This window comes from Phaenicophaeus curvirostris, chromosome 1, assembly GCF_032191515.1.
Source record: "Phaenicophaeus curvirostris isolate KB17595 chromosome 1, BPBGC_Pcur_1.0, whole genome shotgun sequence".
Taxonomy (NCBI): Eukaryota; Metazoa; Chordata; class Aves; order Cuculiformes; family Cuculidae; genus Phaenicophaeus; species Phaenicophaeus curvirostris.
The window spans coordinates 149,125,017-149,149,999 of NC_091392.1; the positions used below are offsets into that span (position 1 = coordinate 149,125,017).

The 24,983-nt window shown below is 41.1% G+C and overlaps 1 protein-coding gene across 3 annotated transcripts in view; it reads left to right on the forward strand.

Annotated features, from left to right (window-relative positions):
- The window catches only part of NDFIP2 (Nedd4 family interacting protein 2), a 47,185-nt gene extending 44,131 nt beyond the window's left edge, over nt 1-3,054 (forward strand). For all 3 annotated transcript variants that reach the window (XM_069878320.1, XM_069878312.1, XM_069878329.1), the window contains one exon: nt 1,226-3,054. The gene's annotated coding sequence lies outside the window, so the exon portion shown is untranslated. The remainder of the gene's footprint in view (nt 1-1,225) is intronic.
- Nucleotides 3,055-24,983: the final 21,929 nt, after the last annotated feature.

Sequence of the window (24,983 nt, forward strand, 5' to 3'; positions counted from 1 at the left end):
TGTGTAACTTAAACCAGGTGCCTTCATTTGTGTTTAACATTTTTACTTAAACTGCATGATGAGATAGATCTAATCCTAGAAATAAGTACTATAGCATTTTCATTACTCTGTAGTTTACTTAAAATGCCTAAATACTGTATTCTGACTTAACTGAGAAGCTGTGTTAGCTATAATAAAGCAGATCTTTGTAACTGTTTTCTGAGGTTGTTTACGGGACCAGTATGAAGTGTCCAGCAACACATTATCAAAACCTGAAAAAAAACTGGGACAGTATTTACCTAGAAAAAAATTATTCATTATCTAAAAGACAGTGATATACATTTAAAAACAGCTAGTAAACACTTGCGCCATATTACGTAGTTCTCGATCCTGGAAGAAATCTGCTAATAGAACTGTAGCATAATACTTATTTTTGATGTGCAGTTTTTTCAGAGTTATGTGGTAAGTAACTAAGGCATATATTGCCTTTTAGTAACCGTCCTAAATCAGTATCTACTTGGCAGTATTTAACTTATACAGTAGTTGTATACGTCTCCTTTTCTTAGCAATATGGTAACCTCTTCAGAATACTGAAATTTGTAGAGATGAGACTGAATGTCTGTAGCTTTCAGTACAATGAAGTGCAAAAATACTATTTAAAAAAACAGTGGTTAAGACTAGGAGGTGGTGTTTGAGAAGTAGTTTGCAGGGAATAATGAGTGTATGATAATGTGGTCTGGGATTCTTTGCTGTGGTTAAAATTCTGCTTTGGGACAAAACTACTTAGTTCAGCTGTAACCGAAGTTAATGAATTGTCCTCTTTGAGTTCAGTGGCTTTGAATTTTGACTTTACCTGTAAGCATCACTTAGATGTATGGGCTGATAAGGTCCGTTAAGAAAGCTGGACATGTGAATATTCTGTTTGAAGTATCTTGAGTATTGAAACAAGAAGTTCAAATTAATTGCTATCCGACTTAAATATCCTTGTTCTTGCATAGATAGGCAATTCTCTCTACAGCAACTATTAATTTTAGTAAATAAAAAATATTGCGTCTAGAGTTACAAAATATTCTCAGGTGTTCTTTTGAAACGATAACAAAATCATAGTAAGTTTTCACTTTCTTCTGTCATCCTGTGAGATGAGGGGAAAAGGCTGCTGCTTTGCTGCTTCTGGGTTTAATGTCAGTTAGCAATGCTATTTCTGTCACTGCCATGAACTGAAGTACAACTCTTTCTTTATCTCCAGACTGCGTCGAACAGACATTCCTTTCCTATACCAGTGTGAAACTTCCAGATGATGTGTAACCCTCTGAGTAAATAGGATACAAGACTACTAAAACCAGAAGACAAATTAGTGAAGATATGGCTTCAAAAACAAATGACAGGATGGTTTATGCTCAAATGCCAGTTCTGGTCATTCTAGTAAATATTTATAATTGCTGCCTTTTGTTTTATAATAGCACATTTGTGTATGTGCTTATTAAAAAGATAGTATTGAAGGAAGAACAAACCATCTGTTAGTACAGATTAGGTACAGTCAGACTTGGTTAATCTGTGCTTGTTTTATCTGAAAGGTTTAAGTGGTAGCTTGTTTCACAGCGTGTATGTGCCACTGACTTGTTGATCTGAACTTTGAGTACAATGGAATGCATTAAATGATTCAGATTAACCAGCTCAGACAGCTTTTTATATAATTTAGATTCGTCTAATGATTATGTAGAACATTTTTAAGTTTACTAAAACCTGAAGTTCCTTGTTGTTACAATCTTGTTTTCTCCAATATTTTATCAAATTCAAACCAATATACTAGTTTGCTTAAAACTGATACTCTACTTTAAGTACCCTGTAAATAACTCTGCATAAATGACTGTTGGAATTGCTTCTTAGGAAATATGTCAAAATATATTTTGTATCAGCATATTCTCTAAATTTTGTTTAATCTTAGAGCTACATATGTATTTTTTGTTAATTGGCCATTAAGGGTATAGTAACTATTAGATGTAATTTTGGAGGTAAAGGTATTCAATTGTTTGTCTTATCCTAACTTTCCTCATATGAATTATTATTATTAACTGGTTTGGGCTTGAGCCTGAAAATGCATTATTTTTGTGCATGATCCCATTCAAAGATAGGATTTATTCATGTTAGCAGGGATGGACAGCCTTATGTCGTTAGTCTTCAGCCATGCAGTTGGATCCTTGTAGGTGCACCTTTGATCCTCAGAGTATAGCAAATATATTCTCTGAGTTATAATACTGGCTCTGTTTAAGAAGGCTTGAGTTTAGTACAAATGCAATATCCACCCTGAGGGCTTCTCAAAAAAATTTCATGTAGTTATCTTGCAATGCTTGTTTAGGATAAATACTTTGCCATTTCCTAAGAATAAACTAATTTAAACCTGAGGTAATTTTGGAAGTAATTTATGAAGAAAAAAACCCCACCAATCAACTTACTCTTAAACCTCTGAAAGTAGAAAGTGTGTGTTGCATCTCTCCCGGTATTAATTTAAGGTATACCGTTACTTTTTTATAAATGTCATCTCTTTAAGGGGTACTGTCTACTGTTCATGCATGTGTGGTTTCCTTTTAAGTTTGTGAAATTTATGGTTCTCCTTAAGTAGGAGACTACATCTCTCAGTCCTTTGTACAACTGGAATCTGTTGCAAAAATACATTGGTTGTTGGTTGCACCTTTGAGGGGAAAAAAAGATCCAAATACTTTCCTCCAGGTTTTTTATGTTAGAATTCTACCTTTTAATTACTAATACTAAAACCAGTGAGGTTTATGTTTCTTTTCTAGGTAGTGCTGTATTCAGTTTTGTATCTATGATGAATATTTAAAATATGCATATGTAAATTGGTCACATTATTCATTTTCTTAATCTTTCAGAGATACTGAAAGTGACTAAAACTTTAAGGGCACCTCTACTCCCCAGCTTTTTATGGAAAGAATAAAATTATATACATACAATATCCAGTTGGGATTGTCTCCGGAACTTATCTGTTTATTTCTATGTTCTGCATTCACTGTCCATATGAAAAAAAGCGGATAATAAAACATTGCTTTGTTTTGCTAATTAAGATTTATGATTTTTTTATTATTTTTTTCACATTGAAAAATGCACATTGCAATATTTGTGTCACCGTGGAATTATAGGCAAATTACTTGGCAAAATTGGTAGTAACCAATCCTTTCTGTTCTTCTCCTTTTCATCTCCGTTTTGTGGCAATAAACTGTAAGGACATTTCTTTTAATGAATTGATACACTGTACAAAGCATGCAGCATTGATTCATCTTCTGTGTTTACCAATGTCAACAAGTACTATTTCCCAATTATATTGATTTTCCCAAATTAAATAGCAGACTTCTAATTTATTTATTTCTATTTGCTCCACTATTGTAGAGAACTTCATTCAAATACTTGGTTTAGATTTTTTTTTTTTCTGGACTAACTTTGAAAAAGTCTCATTTGGAAAGGAAGAATATGTAGGGTTAAAAATGTATATGCATTATCTAATCGTCTATGGTTGGTGAAGCAGTTTGGTAGCCTGAAATCTCATCAGCAGGAGGAAGGAATTGGGACACTGTTTTCAAAGACTCTGCAATCTATTCCAGATGTGTCAAATGCTGCATATTTTCCTTGCTATTTCCTGTGAGCTTGGTTAAGAGCAGCTGGCTCTGTGGTTTAGAGACACCTGGCCAGCTTTGCTTTGTGTCTTAGTCTGGGGGCAGGGAGGATGAGAGAGAAGCTCCAGAATCGTGAAGTTGACTGTAAACAGATTTTATATGAATGCAAATGAAACTTTGAAGTTTGGGGCAAAAACAGATGGGGGAGGGAAACGGGGAGAGAAAATTCCATTTTATTTGACCAACTGGGGTGAACATAAGTTCTTAGTTTTTTCACGTAATTTTATTGATGTGGACGCCACAGGAAGATGGACATCTTGAATATGATTCAAGTAGCCTGTGACTATTAATACATATCAGAAATGATCCATCACACTTCCAGTGTAAATGACTGATGAAATTGAGCTCGTTACAGAGAGGAGGTTGTCTCTAAGCTTTTGCTTTGCTGTCTCATCTACAGTCATCATCCTGCAACACCTTTTAACCTGGTTTCAACACCCTACTCTTTCTGGGTCCACTTCCTTCCCTTTGTACAATGACAGCCAGCAAGTGAAGAAAAGTGGCTTTATTAATGTGCTATCATAACATCAGAAAGCTTTTAATCTCTTTTTCACTTCCTGGGAATGCTTGCCCACAGTACTCTGCATTAGTCCCTCCTGTGTTGTTGCTTGCATTGTTTGTTTGAACAAAAAGTGCATCTTGTGAAATGGCCGTTGCTTCCTGGACTTTTCAAAGAGAAGATGAATAAACTCTGGTATGGAAATAGATACCATTCGATAACACAAAAAAAGCAATTCTGATCGTGCTAAAATGCGATTATGTATGTGTACAGCCACTCAGAAACAACAGAGTCCAGCGTACTGCTTGTCCTATGTATGTTCTTTTCCACCATTCCAAGGTCTTTATCTTCTGAGAATACTTTTACCATCTGTATCTTCTCTGCTTAGCACACCCTTCCCATGCTCACGTTCCTTCACCTTTCCCTGCGCACTTGTTTTGCATCCAGCAAGGACAGGCTGCCATATAGCATGTTGGTGGCTGTTATTAAATAAGCCACCTGACAATTTCTAAGTTGTTTTTTCTTGTCTGCAATGATTCAATACTTCTATATTTTACATGTAAGCCAGCTTTTTAAAATTAATGACTTTCAGACAATTGAAAATGTTTAAAATACGTGACTGTACCATCCAACCCGTTTTAAGCGTTGCTTATATAAGTGGAATTAAAACAGCATCAGAAATTTGTTTTTTGTATATTTTCCTTTATCTCCTGAAGTGTCTGCATCAACTTTAAACACTTTTCTGATATGTAATTACTTCCCCCCCCCCCCCCCAAAAAAAAAGAAAATTGTCTTTCCTAGATTTTTGTCTGGATTTTCTACTTGAAGAAATTTTTAAGTGGTGAGGCTTAAAAGTATTGCAGACAGCACCATCTCTCCAACTATTGCTCTTTTTTTGAGTGTCAAACAGAAAGGTGTATATTCAAAAAAGTTAAAAATATTTTGGCTCTTTCATATTGAGGGATGGTTACAGTTATCCTCATATCCTCATCTGTTCTTGTTGTCTTCACTCTTAATTTTTCTTGTGGTCAAAGGAACATTGTGTTTGTGGGGTTATCCTTGATGTAATACAAGAAGTTGTTCATTGATTCTTCATTATACATGGCTGCACAGATGCCTATCCCTAACTTCATAGGTTCATAGGTCCCATGACTTCCCATTGCCCAGCTGCATGTAGAACAAACTCCTGTTGCTATAAATGCTTTATTAGTAAAATAACTATAAAGCGAGCTTCATTTGTATGTGGTTGTTGAGTCTTGTAGTTTAATTCAATTGCAGTAGCGTTGTTGCTCAGTCCAGTTATAGAGTCATAGTCATGTAATCATTACAGTTGGACTTGGTGAGCTTAGCAGGCTTTTCCAACTGTCAGCCAACCACCACCATGCCTACTAAACCATGTACCATGTTTAAATATTTTTTGAACACCTCCAGGGATGGAGACTCCACCACTTCCCTGGGCAGCCTGTTCCAATGCTTCACCACTCTTTTCATAAAGAAATTTTTCCTAATATCCAATCTAAACCTCCCCTGGTGCAACTTGAGGCCATTTCTTCTTGTCCTACTGCTAGTTACTTGGGAGAAGAGACCAACACCCACCTTGCTACAACCTCCTTTCAGGTAGAGAGCGATAAGGTCTTCCCTCCAGGCTTCTTCTTTCCAGACTGAATAACCCCAGTTCCCTCATGCCCTCTTCATAAGACTTATTGTCCAGACCTTTCACCACCTTATTTGGCCTTCTGTGGACATGCTTCAGTAACTCAATATCTTTCTTGTGTTGGTGCTGCTGCTGTACGTAGCTGGTGAGAGCTTGCCTCTTGGAGTCTGCAGTTTTAGGTGTATTTTGTTCCATTAGTAGGGACTGGGTGTTTGGCCGAAGTCTGCAGGTCTTACTAGTAGAAGCATTATTGGAATAAAGCCAATGCTAATTGTCGTGTAACTGGTCGCATGAGTACCTGTGAGACCATTGCTTAGCTTGTCTGCTCTTTCAGTCTCTAACTGATTTCTAATTAATAAATTTGCCAATATCCCTTCCACTTTCATGGAAAATCTTCATGTGGATTTTCATCTCAAAGGATCATGAGCTGTTTGTGATGGATTAGGTTTACCTCTGTGCCACTTGGAACAAGGAACTTCTGAAGTCAACCCTATTAGTTTACTTTTCTATATACACGAAACAATGAAACAATTTCTGCAGATTAATACTACTAATTCTACCTGAAACATGAATCAATCAAGTCAAAGCTGTTACTTTGAGGATAGTCTGGTTAAGCAAAACCAGGAATTTGTATTGTAAGTAATTATCAACACTTGTAGTGTTACTCTGCTTTGGATTCTCAAGTGCTGCTATTTTTTTCCCTGAGAAGTCAAAGGTTTTGGGTTGGCTTTTTTGTAGGAAACTTGCAACACTTATTCCAGCTCTGCTGGTGTTCTTCCTAATATAGGCATAGGTTAAATGCAAGAAACACAGCATAATCCCATGGTTAAAAAACTTCTAAGTGTAAGCAATCAGGAGACTTAAATGTTTCTGAATTCTGACTGAAAACCGATGTGATGTGTTGGACTTAGCAGGTTTCATATGGCTTGGCTCACGTCTCTGATTCTTCCTTCATAAGGATGTGTGCTGTTACACAGTGTGCTTTGGATACATCATGAGCTCAGCCTGAGATTGCTGTGTATTATGCAGAGATTGACTGTGAAGGGAGCAAGAGAAACAAGGGGAGAAGGAGTGCTTGGACTTTCAGCTCTGGGTTAGCAACAGCTGATGGAACAGGTGTTATTGGCAAGGTGATGGGAGCACACCTGAGTGCACTCCTTGGCCCCTTCCTTCTCAGCTGACCAGCTACTTTGTGTACTTCCATAATCTGTGAAAAGGGCCCTCCAGGTTTCCTGGGGGCTGGAATAGCAAACTCTCCTCCTATTAGACAGAGAGAAAGGGGTCCCAGCTGGCTGACTGTGAAGGCACTTGGCCAGCAGCAGTTAGACTATCTGGCCCCGTGGAAGTGCCTCTGGCTCTTCCCTACCTTGCCAGCAGGAGTGCAGTCTGCAGCCCTGTCTTTGATTATGTAATCTGCATGGCATATACAGCCTTTTCAACTTTTGTGACACTGAGCTTTACATTAATGAAAAAATCAGCATTGTCAACTTGTATTTTGTCACAAATGTCTTGATGCTGGGCAGGTTTCTTACCATTTCACTTAGTGTGGTTAGCTATCTGAGGTCCCGTTTAAGGTGGAAAAATGTATATTCCCTCAAGAAAGTATATTCCCTCACAATGTGCTTTTCAAAATCTTAGATGGTTGTGATGTATTCGTGAACACTTGCTCCTGATCTTGGGTGGATGTCTCTAGCTCCTGATCTTGGGCGGATGTCTCTATAATTACATGGTACAAAGGGGGCACTGAGATCTGTGACTGGCTTTGTGGGAATTACCATTTTCGTCATGAAATCTGCACTTTTTTAAGAGAAACTGCTGCTTACTGGAGATGCTATCTGTCAAGTTACAGTAACAGCTGTAGGAGACACATAGCCCAAAACACTAATAGCTCTTACGAACAGCGTCTAATGTAATACGTTATTTCAGTGAATGAGAAATTTCAAGTATCATGTTCAAATTTTCATATTGGAGTGGGTTTTTTTTTTTTGGTTTTTTTTTGGTTTTTTTTCTTAATTCCAACTTTCTTTCATTTTTACATTTAAATTGTATGAAGTTTTCCCTTGGGAGAAGTAGACAGCTAAAGGGTGAATGTTGCAGTTCTCAAAGACCTGAGTCACTTAATTTGGTTGTTCTTAGAGGGCTGTGCTCTTTTGAACTGTGAATGTGAAAATTACTTACAAAGAATTAAAGAATTACATTGTTTAAGAAGGCATACCCAAGAAATAAAACAAAGGAGAAAGAAAAAACAACCCTCTCCCAAAAAAAGCTCTGTCTTTCAGTTTTTCGACTTTCATCATGGCCCGTTGTGCAAAACTAACTTTAGTTCTGCAAAGTCTTGACTTGCAAATCATCAGTGTTAATAAGAACTCATCAGAAGGAGGTGTCCTTCTAATTATCCTCTTGCAGTTACATTTGTATTTAGTCTTCCCACAGTTAACATGCATACAATCTATTATATAAAAATTCCCTACAAGGAAAATTCATTATTTTTTAAGTCAGAAAAGTTATTTGTCCTTCAGTAATAACTAACTTAAAATTTTGTGCACTTGTACAGAAAAACGTCTTCGGTAAGGTGTTGAGGTTTTCTTTTTACCTCCACAATCAGACTCTTCAATAGGATGTTATGTAGTGAGTACAATTTGTAAGACTGAGTATGCTTACTCTGACAAGTATGTGTGATGAAAAATCAGTTTGCTTTGGAAGTTTCACAGACCATTTCTTAATTTTGCATCTCAGCCCTGTGCTGTATATTGCAGTGATAATGGTGATTTTTGCACCTTCTTTCCTTGTTTGTTTTTGGTTTTGAGGTCTGTGTTAATACTTGTGTGGTGCTTAGCATAGTCCCACCCCCTATCTTTTCAAGAGCTTCTAATTATACAGCATCTGTGTTACAAAAGTGATTAAACAGCTAGTTCATGTGATTTAATCCAGATTTGGGGCTTGTGAAATGCATAAAATGCAGTCCAATAGTATTTGTGCTCCTCATTAGCACAGAATTGTTTTACCCTTCAAATGAGAAATACCATGCAGTTAACTCTCAGCTATCCAGAGGTAGCTTGACTACATCATGGAACAGTGAATGCCAGGGGCTGACATCTGCACTGGTCTTGTTTGGCTGCAGCTCTGTGCTCATCAGTTTAGTCGCACAGAATCAGTAGGTAGGAAAAGACCCACAGGATCATCGAGTCCAACCATTCCTATCACTCAATAAACATGCCCCTCAGCACCTCATCCACCTGTCTTTTAAACACCTCCAGGGATGGTGACTCCACCACCTCCCTGGGCAGCCTGTTCCAGTGCCCAATGACCCTTTCTGTGAAAATTTTTTTCTGATGTCAAACCTGAACCTGGTGGGGCTTGAGGCCATTTCCTCTTCTCCTGTCCCCTGTCACTTGGGAGAGGCCAGCACCCTCCTCTCCACAACCTCCCTTCAGGTAGTTATAGAGAGCAATAAGGTCTCCCCTCAGCCTCCTCTTCTCCAGGCTAAACAATCCCTGTTCCCTCAGCCACTCCTTGTAAGGCTTGTTCTCCAGCCTCTTCACCAACTTTGTTGCTCTTCTCTGGACTCGTTCCAGAGCCTCAACATCCTTCTTGTGGTGAGGGGCCCAGAACTGAACAGGGGATTCAAGGAGCGGTCTCACCAGTGCCGAGTACAGAGGGAGAATAACCTCCCTGGACCTGCTGGTCACGCTGTTTCATATTCAAGCCAAGATGCCATTGGCCTTCTTGGCCACCTGGGCACACTGCTGGCTCATGTTCAGTCGGCTGTCAACCAACACCCCCAGGTCCCTCTCCTCCAGGCAGCTTTCTAGACAGACTTCTCCTAGTCTGTAGCACTGCATAGGGTTGTTGTGCCCCAAGTGCAGGACCCAGCATTTGGCCTTGTTAAACCTCATGCCATTGGACTCTGCCCAGCGGTCCAGCCTGTCCAGATCCCTTTGCAGAGTCTCCCTGCCTTCCAGCTGATCCACACTTCCACCCAGCTTAGTGTCATCCACAAACTTGCTAAGGGTGCACTCATGCCTTCATCCAGGTCATTGATAAAGACATTGAACAGGGCTGGACCCAGCACTGAGCCCTGGGGAACCCCACTTGTAACTGGTCTCCAGCTGGATTTCACACCATTTCCCACCACTCTCTGGGCCCGGCCATCCAACCAGTTTTCCAAGAGAGTGTGCACCTGTCCATGCCAGAGGCTGACAGTTTCCGAAGCAGAATGCTGTGAGAAACCGTGGCAAAGGCTTTACTGAAGTCCAGGAAGACCACATCCACAGCCTTTCCCTCGTACAATAGGCGGGTCACTTTATTATGGAAGGCGATCATAGAATAACCAGGTTGGAAGAGACCCACCGGATCATCGAGTCCAACCATTCCTATCAAACACTAAACCATGCCCCTTAGCACCTCACCCACCCGTGCCTTAAACACCTCCAGGGAAGGTGAATCAACCACCTCCCTGGACAGCCTGTTCCAGTGCCCAATGACCCTTTCTGTGAAGAATTTTTTCCTAATGTCCAGCCTAAATCTCCCCTGTCGGAGCTTGAGGCCATTCCCTCTTGTCCTGTCCCCTGTCACTTGGGAGAAGAGGCCAGAACCTCTTCAGGTTTGTTTGCAAGACCTACCTTTCATGAACCTGTGTTGACTGGACCTGATCACCCGGTTCTCTTGCATGTGCAAGTCATGGCAACTACGCTTCTATAAGCCTCAATTTAGGTTTGAGTTTGAAAAAGTTATCATGGCCACGCTAAGTGCTGGATCCTGAGCTATAAAGGTTAGTCCTCTGCAACTGAGCTAGCTGCATGTGGAGCAGTCTTTGGTTTCTAGATTGTGTCTCCAGTATCTGTACTACTGGGAAATACCATGCAAGAAATTCTGTGTGGAGCCACCTTCGATCTGGCATGGCTGATTGCATATCAGGTAAAAAATTTGGTGAGGCTCAAGCTTAGGCCTTAGGAGCCACTCTGAGTGACAGTACACTTCAGCAAATCTTGAGTGTCCGTATTAATAAGATCTTTCTTCATGATAGTGAAAATTTAATATCACTCTAATCTATATAACATTAGTGTTTGATGGGAACGGTTGGACTCGATGATCCGGTGGGTCTCTTCCAACCTGGTTATTCTGTGATTCTGTGATTCTGTGAACATTTAAGGTCCTTTGTGAACTTGATTTTACATGTGTATACAACAGGTTAAAGCATAGTTCCTGCTCTCAGGATCATTTCTGTGTTTATAGTAAAGGGAAATCTCCTTCCCTGGATATCCCAACTCCTGTCTGAGTGCTATAGCTATGTTAAAGGATTTAGTAGCCTCTTACCTGCTTTCCTTCGGACCAAGAGTTTCCACACTGACTGCAGAGTCAATCATTTTGGTTAGGTGAGACCACAGGAGGTAATCTGGTGCAAGCTCGTGTTCAAAGCAGGGCTGGTGCTGGATTCAGTCCACATTGCTTAAAACTTTATCAGCTAGGTCTTGAAAACTCCAGAGCTCAGAGATTTCCCATGGTCCCTGGGTGAATTGTCCCAGTGCTTTGTTATCCTCATCCATCATTGTCACTGGCAAGAGTTTTGAAGAGGCATGTGCTCAGTGGCTCCTTCCCGCAGCTCCGAGCTCCCTCCTGGCAGGCAAAATCTGGCATAGGGAGCGATGTAACCCGGGTCTTTGAGTTACTGAGCAGCTCTGCAGACTGCTCAGCTGTCAAGTGACAAAGGACAGAAAGCATTTCGAGAAAGTGAGCGTCCAGTCTCCAATGAATTGCCTACATTTCTAACACTGAAAAAGGATGATGGGTCATCCACTATTTCCTGCCTGCTTGTTTAAGTATCTTAGTGCTCAGAGCAGTGGATGCTGTCAGTTCTCTTGAGTGTTCCTAAAATTGTTACTTCCATGGGGCCTCTTCGTTCATACATGACACCTGTGTGTTCTCCTGTGTTTCTTATTTCTGACCAGCTGTAGGTTCAAGTATCTGAATCACTTGGAGGAGGATTCATGTCATCTAATTTCATTTGCCTAAAAATTTAGTCATCTAGTCTATGCTACTCCTCAAGGATTACTCTGTAGTCAGATCAAGAGATGCTAATGACGCTTTTTTCCACTCAAAGCTCTATGTCCAAAATGAAGTCAACTGAATCAGCATTGAAAAGTATTTGGACTGAAAACTGCACCTTTCAGTAACTTTTAAGAAATGTGCCCTGTAGGTTCTTAAGAAAACAATAGCTTTTGGTCACACTGGGCTTGCTGAAGAGTTCCTCATTTATAGGAAAACTGCTTTTCTTTCTTTGAAATTCAGTTGAGCAATTTGCCCTTGCTTCCATTGTTCCTGCCCTTGGGGCACATCTGTCCTGTGGCTGAGGATACCACAACTTCCAGAGCTGCAGTCCCCTGGGTTCCCCCAGGATCCTGCCTTGTGTTTGGCAGTAGACTTCAGACTGTGGTGTTTCAAATGGCATGGTTTCAGCTTTGTGAAATGTCGGGGTTTTTTATGGACTTTGTTTCACAAGTAAATAAGGATCAGCTGTTTGCTCCATTCTGATCCAGGAATTGAGAGGACCTAACAAAGCAAGTATGCAGATGTCAATTTTTTTTTGTTCTTAAAACATGTCATTGAGCTCTGGGACTCCTTTCCCCAGTATTTTGGTGTATTGTTGTGATTACAGTGGCTGTGTTCTTTACAAAGAACAGAGAAACCATTTTCCATGTCCAGGCTCCTGTTTGGTATGGCTTTCAGGGACTGTATGTTTTCATGGTAGAGCTGGCAAGGTGTGCTAAGAGTGCCACAAAGCAAGGCGATAATCAAAATTTTTCATGTTCCCAGCTCATTTCCCTAGTTTATAAACAGTATTTGTAGCTGTTAATTTGGGATTAATTGCTGCTTTAGCAATTAAGAGATTTCAAGGGGTCACCTAAGTGCTCGGAGACCTACATCCCCATTTGATTCTTGAATCCTCCTCCCAGGAAAACAAGAGTACTTCTGAGTCTTACTTAGCAGCTCATGAAGAGTAACAAACCCTGCTGCAGGAGTGCTGCTCAGTGGCTGGGCAACACTTTACAGATAGGGCTTTAGGGACTTGTACTGCTGTGAATTAAACCAGTTTTCCGAGGCAGCCTAGCACTCTTAGTACACAACTAAATATGTCAGCTGCAGAAAGGGATCCTTGGCCCCCAGGGCAGTGGTGCTGAGTGGATTACATCCACACTACTGTGACCCTGCAGCAGGCTGATTACATCCACACTGCACGTGTGCACACTATGTGGCCATGGCTGTTGTTGGATCTTAGGACAGAAGCGTTTTGCATTGATGTTTTAGTTCAATGAGCCTGAAATTTGTCCTATATTAAAGGTTTTCAGACTGGTGCTTTTCTAGCGTGAAGCAGACAACTTTGCAGTATCCTTAGAGTGCTCAAGGGTTCAAAGGCTGCTGAAATAGTGTTTGGAGGAATGAGACAGTAGCAATAGAATGAGAGTCAAAGTTATTGGGGTCTTAGTCATGCTGCCTTTTGAGAGCATCCTTTGGAATAATTTCTTGCCATAACTGCATCCAAGTGTGGTCATGGGGAGACAGCTTAGCTAGAGCAGTCCAAAATAGTGCCAGAGAATGACCTAACAGCTAAGTAGTGCAGGAGCTCTGGTGGGGTTCTGGTGCTTACCTTCAATCCCTGACTTCTTCATTGAGCAACATGAGCATAGCCATAAAACCTATTTTCATTATGCTGCAAATTTACTTAGCTGCAAGCTCAATTGAAAACCTGGAAGAAGTCTCTATACTGTTTAGGAAGTTGTGCAGATCGCTCTCTCAGCTCTAAAAAAATCATTTAGTTCCTCCAAACTAAGCAGGATTGTTAAGCCTGAATGTTATAGTCTGTTGTATGAAATGAGAAGTGATCCAAAATGTAGTGCAATAAGCTGAAGGAGCATTTAATTGCTGCCACTGGGGAACAGGGGAGGGTCTGCCACCACTTGAAAACTCAGACCTGCCCTCACCAGTGCTCTACAGGTTAAAATGCTGTAACTGTGACTTCCAGGCAGGTAGGAGAAGGTGCATGTTAGTATTTCCTTCTCATCCTGTGCAATACAGGAGGGCCTCCCTGGTCTCAACTCTGCTCTGCATCCCATCTCCTGGCGGGCTAGTTTCCGTATAAAGGAAGGGAGTTACAGTGAGCTCTGAAATCATCCCTGAGTCTGAACAGTTATGAAAGGAAGGTGTGTTTACTGAATACACCTGCCCTGCCCAGGTAGAGAGACCATGTTTCAGGTAGTTTCATAAGCTGTAAGCCCTCAAAGCCTGCCAACGTTAGCACATAATCCTCACCTTGCTTTGTAAGTAGTCCTCTTGCTTTTGAAGAGAGGAGGAGTTAAGAAGAGAGGCCTCTTTTATAGGACTGGGTTTTAGTCTGATTTTCTAAAATCTCAATTAGTGTTTTTGGTTAAAAAGAAAACACAGCAATTGTGGCTTGTTTAATATTGTAGTCAGCTTTTCCTCCTTTGGGTTTCTGTAAAGAAGTACAGAAAGGACTGCAGAGATGTTGGCAAAAAGGTAAATGATAACCAATCACTTTCTGAGGGGCTGGAGGGGTGTCTGGAAAGAAATGCTACACCCAGGCATTGCGTTCAGGCCCAGTGATTGTGCCCACCCAGAAGACTCAGAAACCCCCCCCCCCTTTTTTTTCCTTTACTGTTGTTGTTCTGAGAGGAGGCTTCCTGAATTTAGCTATATAAACTTTTAATGGGTGACCTATTTGCGAGACTCCTTTCTGCGTTGGCAAATAGCATGGATGGGAGGGAGCTGCTTGTGCTCTCTGCACCGCAGCCGCCTTCTCTTCCTCATCCCCTCTCCATGGGACCTAACTGAGGCAGAAAGAGCTTGACCTGAACTCACCAGCCATGAAATACAGTGGCTGGACATGACATTTCTGCACCTCACTGTATCAACATCAAAAAAAATAGGCACTTTGTAGTGAAACTGGTGGCACATACTGTCTGCCCTGGCTGGTGAGAGGCTTCTCAGGACTAAAGTAAACAGCTCTTGCTAAATGCTGAGGCCTGCACTATTGTTGACACAGCGATAAAATAGCATTTGCAGCATACGGTGTGCTTTGTTTAACTGCTTTTGAAAGGCATAGTGCATCTGAACAGCAAAAAAGCAATGAGTTTGAATCTGGCATTGATGCTCTACAAGAAGAGACCCCAGAATCTGTCTAGGTGGGGCAGAACAGTGCTCATTCCTGCTTTCTCCTCCTTCGCCTGGCGCTCTGAGGGTAGAGGGTTTTCTCCAAGCATAGGAACGTTTAGATAAATTTCTCCATGAGAATAAAACATGCTTACTTGCAATAGTATTTATTGCATGTTGTTATTCTTTAGGCTTAGTGTACCTCTTAAAAGGGGAGATCAAGAACTAGAACTGGAGGCAGGGAAAGCCACACCCTGGATCAAAATAATTAACAAAAGTAATTGAAAAAGGGTGTGTTAAGATGTGACATCACACATTTTTTGAAATGCAGATGACTTCATACTATGCCAGACAATATGGCAAACGAAGTTCCTAATGAATAATCCATTTCATTATATGATATTCCAGTAAATACTGAAAAACAATTATTACTCAAGGTTATACGGTCAGGTGTTTTTTATGAAAATATTCTTGAATTAACTTCTCTGGACAACTCTGATCAGAATTTGTCCCACAGACAGTTAATGAGGAAGGAAGGAAAGAAGACAGGAAGGAGAAAAGGAAGGAGAAAAGGAAGGAGGAAAGGAGGAAAGACTAGGAAGGAGGAAAGGAAGAAGGAAAGAAAGAAGGAAGGGATGAAAGGAAGGAAGAGAGAAAGAGAGAAATATTACCAGTAACCTTTAATTACTTAACTTCTCTTTAATGGAAAGGGGTTCATAGACTGTACTGATGACAGTTTAGTCGTCCATCTCTGACGGATTTGACATTTGTACTGCTAAAGTGGAGATGAAATGTATACATTACATATATTGTAAAGAGACAGGATACATAGACAGGAGAATAAACAAGCATCAATTAACATCTGTTTTCTCCTGGTGCAGATGTTGGCTTGAAATCTTGGACTTCGTTCCATTTTAGAGTTCACACACAGGCTTTGTGAGAGACCAGATAGTCGTGTTGATTGCAAGCAGAGTCTGTCTTTCATGTCTACAGTATTAAAATGCATAGTTTAATGCTGTATGCAGGGAAAGGGTAAAAACATCCACACTTGTCTTGAAGTTGTACTTGGAGAGTGAGAGAAAAATGGTCATTTCAAATCTGCAGCATCGCTCCCTGTTCCAGTGGTTTTCCAGTGTAGGAAAGGCCCTATAGGCAGGCTTGTTTGCAACTCTGTAAAAAATAGTTGTTACAATTTGCTTCCCAATATTACCCCTGCTTTTTCTCTATGACAACTAATAAAAGATTAAAGAGTGACAGCTGTTTGAACAAGTGACCTCAAAATCCATACTTTGGTTGCAGTGTGGTTCAATGTTTGTATGTGTCTTTAGCCAGAAACTTGAGTTAAATCATCACTTAATTCAGCATGTCGGAAAGGGACTGATAGTTTATTTGTGTGCATCTCAAAACCATTGCATAGTTTGGCATGGGATGGGAACAGCAGAAAATTGGCAGGTCAGGAGTGAGGTCAGCTGGCAAAACGGTGAGAAGGCTTGCACAATACTTTCCTGCTGTTGGTTTGGCTCTAGCTGGTGCTAATATTCCTTGCTGGCAGGAGCCCTGAAGTCACCCTCAAATCAAACAATGTTAAAGAAACACCCTGTGCGTTGTAGGCGTTTGTATAACACTGTAAACACAAATACATTTTATTAATCGAATGGGCTTTATCAATAGAAATGGGAATTTGGATTTGAGGGAAAGGAGACTGATGGGATATGGGCTTTCTTTTGGAATGGGGGGAAGAGGAGTCTCTTCTGCGCTACAAGATGCATTGTTCTGGAAGGTCCCCACCAGGTGTTTTGGTGAAGTCCTCTGAAGGAATGTACAGTAATAAAAAATGGAGATTCAGTGAACAAACAGGGAGGCAAGGATAGATTTATGTCCTTGGCAGCTCAAGCCAGTCTCCATATGTTGTTAACATTAGATGGTGAGAGAAATTAACTGTATCGTATGCTATTGCACAGCCTGTATTTTGAGCCTCTCTTGTTTAAAAACAGCTTAAAACAAATGGAAAAGATAAAACAAGAATTTTCCTCAAGTGAGAACAGATGGCAACATTTTCTGGCTCTAGAAGGCAGAGGGAGACTTCTCCATGGCCTGGGGGAGGTGTGACAAGGAATTCTCCTCAGGGCACTGTGTAACATCTTTCTGCAGCAGAAATGTCTAAATTCTCCAACAACATGCTTTTTTTGTTGCAATAACTCACCTTTTGTAGCCAGCCACCCTCCGTTTGCTTACTGTGGTTTGAAGCCGAGTATAACATGGGCATAAAGTTCCTTGACAGACAGGGTTGTTACTCCTGATGACACTTGGTTTATTAAACTGCATTTTCCAGTTCCTTCTTTGGCAAATTTGGGGCCTGTAATGTGGTCCTGTCACGCATTTTGGTCTTCTTCCTTTCTTATATATCAGGAAATGTAGGAGTTTATTACTGATTTTTGTGGCATCTAAGTTGCTTTCAAGTGGTCTGTCTGCCCAGCCAGCACCTGTGTCCCTTCCTGGGCTGTGGTGCCAGCAAGCAAAGAAGCCATACCAGACGTCGTCGGGACCTGGAGGTACCCTGCCACTGGCATCTGGAGCTTCTAAATAAATGAGGGAGGATGCTTTTAAAGCAATTATCTCAGGAACTCTGCAGTTCAGCCTTATGTTTAATTAATTTATTACAGATGTGGGTTGACTTGAGTACCTTAAAAGCCTTAGTTTCAGTTTTTTTCTTTTAAGATGTAAGCCTTTTTAAGGCTCTGAAACAAACAAACCCCAATTCCCATTTTGTCCCCAAGTTTTGTCATTAGAGCACCTGCCTTGGGAGGCTTTGGTTCTCATTTCACCTGCAGGGAATTTTATGTTTTGTGTCAATTTGAACCATCATAATTACCTGCCTAAAACCACGCCTCCAAGTACAAGGTGTCTGGGGGTTATTTTTGCAATCCCTGGTGATGCCTTTTTCTTCCCTGATAAAAATTTATTGGGTCACTGAAATAATGACATCATTAATTAATTATTCACTGGTTTGTTTTACCACCCAGTAGATTGCCCTAACTGATAGACCTTAAAGTCATTTCCCTCTCTCTTTGTTCCATGTATATTTAAGTAATTACTTTATACAAAGGAGTGGAACAGCTCCAGGAAGAGAGCTTGGCAGAGCAGGACTGCTTTGTCGGGGTGGGCAGGATCTCTCCTGAGAGATGGCTGCTGAGGATTTCACATCCCTGTAGAGAAAGTCAGAGTTTGAACCATTATCTCCCAAATCCTGCATAAAGGCAGTTGAATAAAAGCACTTCTGACTTCATTTTGCAAATTATTCTAAAGCACAGCTGTTTAAGCATTTTGTTTGCCCTGAAACAGATTGGTTTGGTCTGGTTTAACGTCAATAAGGACACCTCTACTAAAGTCCCACTTTGCTTTGGAAAAACGAAACCTTTTAATTTTTTTAATGGTTTACTTCCAAAGCTTAAGTGAAATGAAAAAAAAAAACCCAAAGAATTTGTTGACAAGTCTATAGCTAGCTGGGCCTTGCAGAGGAAAGACAGAGGGAAATGCAGCTGCAGGTTGATCCCGGCAGGGCAAGGAGATAGCCTTTCATTTTTTGTCTGCTGCAAGATGATGAATTTCATTGCCTCTGGAAAAATAGTCATGGCTATAGGATCGCAGTTCAGCTGTGACCTTCTGGGCGGTTCATATCACCGTGGAGCCTGGGGGTTTGGATGAGTTTGTAATCACTATTGCACTGCCTTATGCACAGTAAACATTTTGAAAGCTGACTGCAGCTCCAACTGCTAGAGACTTAATTTTTCAGCGTAAGCTGAGATATGAAGCATGTTTTGCAGAAGGGCTCAACTAGGGGCACTTGTGAAATACACAGCAGAGGCTGCCATCACTCGTGCCTGTAATTCTGACTGGTGACAAACTTGATAGCAACCAAATCAATTTATAGCCTCTGCAAAGAAGAACAACTGAAATACTAGGGCAGCCAAACACTGCGGTGTAACTACAAATAGACTACTATGCCTGGATGAATCTAGGGTGGATTATCTGTCTAATCAAAATTTGTAAGGTGTATTCAGCAGTACAGAATCTGAATCTCTCAGCAACAAGTCATCAAGTAATTCAACAGTTGGCCAGGAAGCTAATTGTTTACACTAAAACAGCTTTCTTTCAAGACTTTGGGTGCGGATGAAACATAATATTTATTTAAGAATGGAGATAAAACTTCACTCTGGATGCATAATCTTATATGTACATCTCTGATGTAAATAAGTTCTTATCCCTAATGCCGCTGACTGCTGTAATTATGTATTGCACTATTTATACAACCAGGAAGATATGATTAAAGAGGAAATCCTGTACATCTTTTATATTAGGGCATACAAAACCAGCCGAAGCAGGGAATCAGAGCCTTTGTTTTCATATGTATATGTAGTTTTTAGCAAAGAAAATGGCTTCTAGGCACATGTATTTTCCTCCCACCATGTAGGTTCTAAGTTACAGTAGAGATTATGTCCAGAGAAGATCAATCAGCCTTTTCCCCCTGTCCTTGTACTAACAGTAGAGTAGAGGGTTGTGGGTTTGGTGCTCTCTCCTACACTTTGTTTGACAGCAGGCACAGCCTGCATGCTGAAGCAGCCCCAGGAGCAGTTAATGGCAAAGCGATTGCTGCTGCAAGGAGATGCTTAGCAGGCTGGTCCCAACACAGTGCACATCTCCCTTACTAAGGATTTTAAACTTGTTGACTGGGAATACCCTACTTGCCAGAACAAGATTTTTTTGCACACAGTGAGAACAATCTCCTATTGTCTCCAGGGATAAAATGGTGCCAATATAAGATAAAAAACCCCATGCCAATGCAGTGATACATAACCATGTTAACTGCTTCACTACTATATTTAACTATGAGGTAAAAGCCTCTGAGAGAAGTGGGTTTTTTTGGTCTTGCACATCTGAATAAACAGAATGTACCAATTACGGTGAAAAAACCACTTCCACTGCCTTCCCAGCTTCATGGAGCTGCCCAGACTTATATGAGCAATGGCTGCGTGAGAGTACCTGTGAAAGCCAGTAGCTTTCAGGGAGCAAAAGGAGACCAGGGATAAGCCTTAATATAGACGAGCATTGGCTAGAAAACTGTGGAAGCTGGGTCTTGTGTTTCTGATTCCCTTTTCTCAGCTTAATGCCTTGATGATGAGCACACAGGTTTGGGCTCCCTCTGCGCCTGACTCTTCCTTCTTCTCCGAGGTGCTCTTTTGATGATCTGTCCCCATTAGGCAAGGCAGGGGGCACTGGCAGCAGGTCAGTCTGGTGGCAAGGTACTTCTCTGCACCATGGGCTCTTTAGGTCAATTTGTTGGTGAGGTGAGCCTGAAACACCTTGTCCTGAGGCATCATCCACCTGCAGCCCCAGATCGGTTCCCAGCAGGGACCCTGGATGCAGCAAGCACTTGATTTAAGAAAAATAGCTTTTAACCATATCAAGGCCTATTATATTCAGTAGTGCCAATAAGGTCTGTAGGACGTGAAGTTGGAGCTTGCAGAGCTCATGTGGAGTATGGGTGCCTCTTCCAGAGAGAACTGTGCCTAAGACAAGGAGCTCTGGAAACTCTGAGGCTCAGCAAGGAGGCACTGGAGGACTGTCGTATCCTCAGGCTTAGGTACTGCTGGACTGTATAAACTTTCAGGATCCTTTGGCTACTTGGATATAGGTAACCACAAGGAGAATTTGGTGATCTGAATCTTACTCTGTGCTTTTGGCTGATTTTCCCTACACAAATTGATGATTGTACTGACAGTTTTCAAACAAATCTACTGCTTTTCCTTTGATCGCCCATTGCTCTTCCATTCTGCCTAAGCCCATTTTGTAAGTTAACTGAAGGAGTGATGGTATTTTTCATGCTCATTGTACTGTCATTGCCTTTGAACATCCTTTCATGTTTGCTGAGGGGTGCTTTACCTTGAATCACTCCAACCGTTCTTTCCCTTTCTATGCTCCCTTCCCCTGTTCCAACTTCCCTTCACTGAGCTTAAACAATATATCTCCTAAAGATCGGGTAGAGAAGCACTTTATAGTATATATTGCATGTATTGTATATGTACAACACACGGATGCATGCAGGCGTACTGTATATGTACATACAGAGAGTATGTATTTGTATATGCAGTTATAAGCACGTATAGAGTAGGTGCAGAATTACTCTAAATGCAGTGTAGTAGAGGCTACCGCGTTAGAACTACCCACCCCCTCTTTCAAATCTCTTTTTTTAAGTTTGGATGTGCTCATTGTGGAGAGCTGGCCCCATTATGGGGCTTGCCCTTTTCCATTGATTACATGGCACCAAAATGTAGAGTTGAATGCAAGTCTAGGTTCATGCTGAGAAAACCTTGCTAACCTCAGGGAGAAGGAATTAGTTGGTTTTGGAATTTTAATTTGGTCACAACTCCATTTCAGCTTTTTTTCAAAAGTCTGAAAAGCATAACGATCAGGAAATCCATGCTACGTAGATCAATGTCATTGAGTTAAAATGTTTGGAATAAATAAATGGAAGTGCAAACCACTGCAAACAATCTGGTTGCAGATTGTTGTCAAAATTATATACACACATGTATACATTTTCATTTCCTTCCTCCCAAAGATAAATTATCCCTTAAGCTTCTCCTGTGGAACACATGTGTCTCTGGAATTTCAGGAGACTAAAATGTAGTGAAATGCAACATGTGAAATAAGAATTACATCTGGTTATGTACTTTTTACCTTCAGCACGGCTCAGTCTCTTACTTCCAACATGTTTAGATTAAGCCCTCTAAGATGAAAATTGATTCTCTTTGTGTCTCTGAATTTGCAGCCATGACAATTAAAAAAACAAAACAAACAGGTAAGAAACAGAGACTTTTTTCTCGTGTTGTCTTTTCATGTATTGCTTTATGTCTTTTCTAATTGGTAAAATCATCTGTTATGACAGAGGCAGCATCATAAATAATACCCAGCAAGCTGTCCAACTACGAGCTTCTTTCTCACGCTATTTCCTGCAGAGTCAGTTTGTATGGATGCCTGCAAATATCTAAACTTGGAGCAGTATTTGAACATCCCTATTACCTTTCCTGAGCTTTATATCCAGCTCTTTGATTTGTTCTCTCAAGCTCCTTAAAGCTACTTCTCTGCCAGTTTGGATGATGTGTAGGAGTCTGTAATGAATACGCTCATTATCTAATACAAAGTGGCATAAAACACTCATGCCATGAACTCCGCCACACAGCTATACCCTGCTGCAATTCTCTGATTCATGCTGTACGAGATTAATAGCATTTATGTTATTCATATATCTTGGTTGACCTTGATCTGTTAGAAACTCCCTCCTTTTTATCTCTGTCCCATACTGGGGAGGTTTTGTCCCACATTAACAATGGATCTTTTGTACTTCAAAGCACATTCCCCCACGCCCAACATCCTGAGTTTTAATTTTCCTTACATATATAATATCTGTTCCCTTCTCTCTCCCTCTCATATTCTTACCTATGTTTAATGGGCTGATACTATCTCAGGAGCTGTAAGCTTTTACTTTATTTTTAAAAAATCTTAAGTTAACCCTTCAGAAGCTAATTGCAGAAAGAGATATAAATCCTACTGGAGGAAATACAAACATGTTCTAAGAAGAAATGGTATTTGTAGCTTTTCTCTATGGCATTTATAGGGCAAATGCTGTCATTTCAGCTGAGACAATGCAGAAGATGACATGCAGATGTATGGGGAAAAAGACGATACAGGAGTTTGAATAAGGCAAAAAAGAGGTCACATAGTTATAAATCTGATTTTCCAGAAAGCTATGGTTCCTTACTGTCTTTTTGGGCACAGCACAAAACTGAAGCATGTTTCTGCCTCTTGTAACACCCCTGTGCTCAGAAGGATGAACTCCTCTCTGTGAACCCCCACTTTTCCTTCTCCCTGCTGCAGTGCGCTGCTTCCCATCCATGGTGACGTGACAGACCCTTCACATGTGCAGGGAGGTCTAGAGGTAAGCAGGAATTGGGGCAGGGACTTGGAGAAGCCATCAGTCCCTGGCCCCTGGAAGCAACAGTTGTGCCTTGGGGACAGTTTGCTGCTGTATTGGTGAGGAAACAGTGCTGGATGCACTGGGTGGGCGCAGCAGCTCTTGTGTTAGCTGTGTGGAGCAGAAGCAAACGAAGTGTTGGGCAAGATATGCCCAGGAGGAGACAGAGGGACAAGAGCAGAGCTGGGCAGGGGCTGCTGGCAGTGCAGCAGGATGGGGAAGTGCAGAGGAGCTTGAAATGAACACAGAGGGAAGGCGAGAGAAGGAAAAGACCAGAAGTGGGAGGTGATGAAAAGCTTGAATTTAAGTCTAGTGAAAATAAGAACAGAACCCTTACATACAGTGCAAAGGCAGATGCTGTTCAGCCTCACACCTCAAGGAGTCATGGCTCTGTTGTGGACCAGCCATCCTACAGCCTTAATGTCCTTTCTGGCCATCTTCCACCATAGCTGGAAGTGGGATACAGTTCTGTCTGCATCCCATTCTCTCAAAATTGCTGTGACACTGCCAGGGGGAAGCTTGGAACTCCAGATTGTGCCTCCCTCACTTCTCTCTTCCTCTGCACATGCCACTACTGAAAGCTGTTTAAACAGGTATATGCCTGAGTCCAAAAACTGAAAATGGCAAGGACCACGTGATTTTTATAGTTATATCAGCTTTCCAGTCTATTTATTTCCTTACATGTCCATCTGGTTTGTGATCAGGGCTTTCTTAATTTTTGTTTTCCTATCGGCTTTCTCAAAGCCTGGATTAGAAATTTAATACCTAAAAATGCTGACCTGAACATACGTATAGACCAAGAGCTGTGGGGAGAGTCAATGTCTTTTATTAGACACACTGATATCGCTGAAAAAATAGACAAATTCCAGATATAGCTGCCCATCTTTAGGTCACAAAATCTTGTACTTATTTTTTCCCCAGTGATATTGATTAGGACTAATAAAAGATATGATGCTTCCTTCCAGATCCTTCCTTGCTTATGTCCCTAGACCATCATCACTCCAGCAGTGCTTATCAGTAAATATTTGTGGCCAGAGCTGTACTCCTTGGAGCAGTTCCTTCCTCCAACTCCCTCTCACTCCAGCTGTCGTCTCCTTGTCGCCTCGCTGCTGCTGACGTGTAGCCCCTGTGCTGAGCGGCAGCAGCCTAAGGAGCAGGGGGATGTCTGGCTCTGCTCCATGTCCCAAATGCTGCACCCACCTGCAGCTCTGTTTGTAGTTGATTTGCTGAAAGAGAAATAGAACAATTGTGCTTAAGGCAAAATAAATAGGGCAGATCCTACCTACCTTACAGTGCAATGTATGGTGAGTCCTGTATGCTTTTTCCTGCTGTTTTCCAGGGTTTTTACAGTACATGAGTTACCTTGGATCAGAGTTTTTAAAGCAGACAGTGCTTTACAATAGTTACGAGTTTCCCTTGTGCTTGTGCTGTTGCCCACCAGCTCTGAAGAACATTAAGGTCCATCTGTACTATAATCCATTGAATTAGTGAAGGGGGAAAAAAGAGAGACAGAGATATTTTTTCCTAATCTCTGCTTTAATCCTGCAAAGAAAAACCTGACACTTTCTAAAAGAATTCCTAAGTGATAGCAACCTTATCAGTGTTAGAGCCATGGTTTAACTGTGCTGTGCCTGTGTTAAAGGAAAAGGCTGTTGACTCTGGATTCGCATCAGAGTGTATACTGCTTTCATGATATTAGAAGCCCATATACTCTGGCCTTGTGAAATTGTTTTGCTTTCTTGGCATGTTTGAATGTCTTGAGGAAGTGAAGGACTTCCTCTATGAGAGGACATGCTTACTTCATTTCTTTGTGCTCCAAGTACTGAGACAGCAAGTTCCTTGGGAGATCTGTTCTTTGTTCACTTTGGGTTTATTTATGACATGCATCTGCCTGCCTTTTCCCCTCTGCATGCAATACTTAGAAGAAAAGGAGAAAGCAAAAAAAAAAAGGAGAAAGAAAGAAAGACA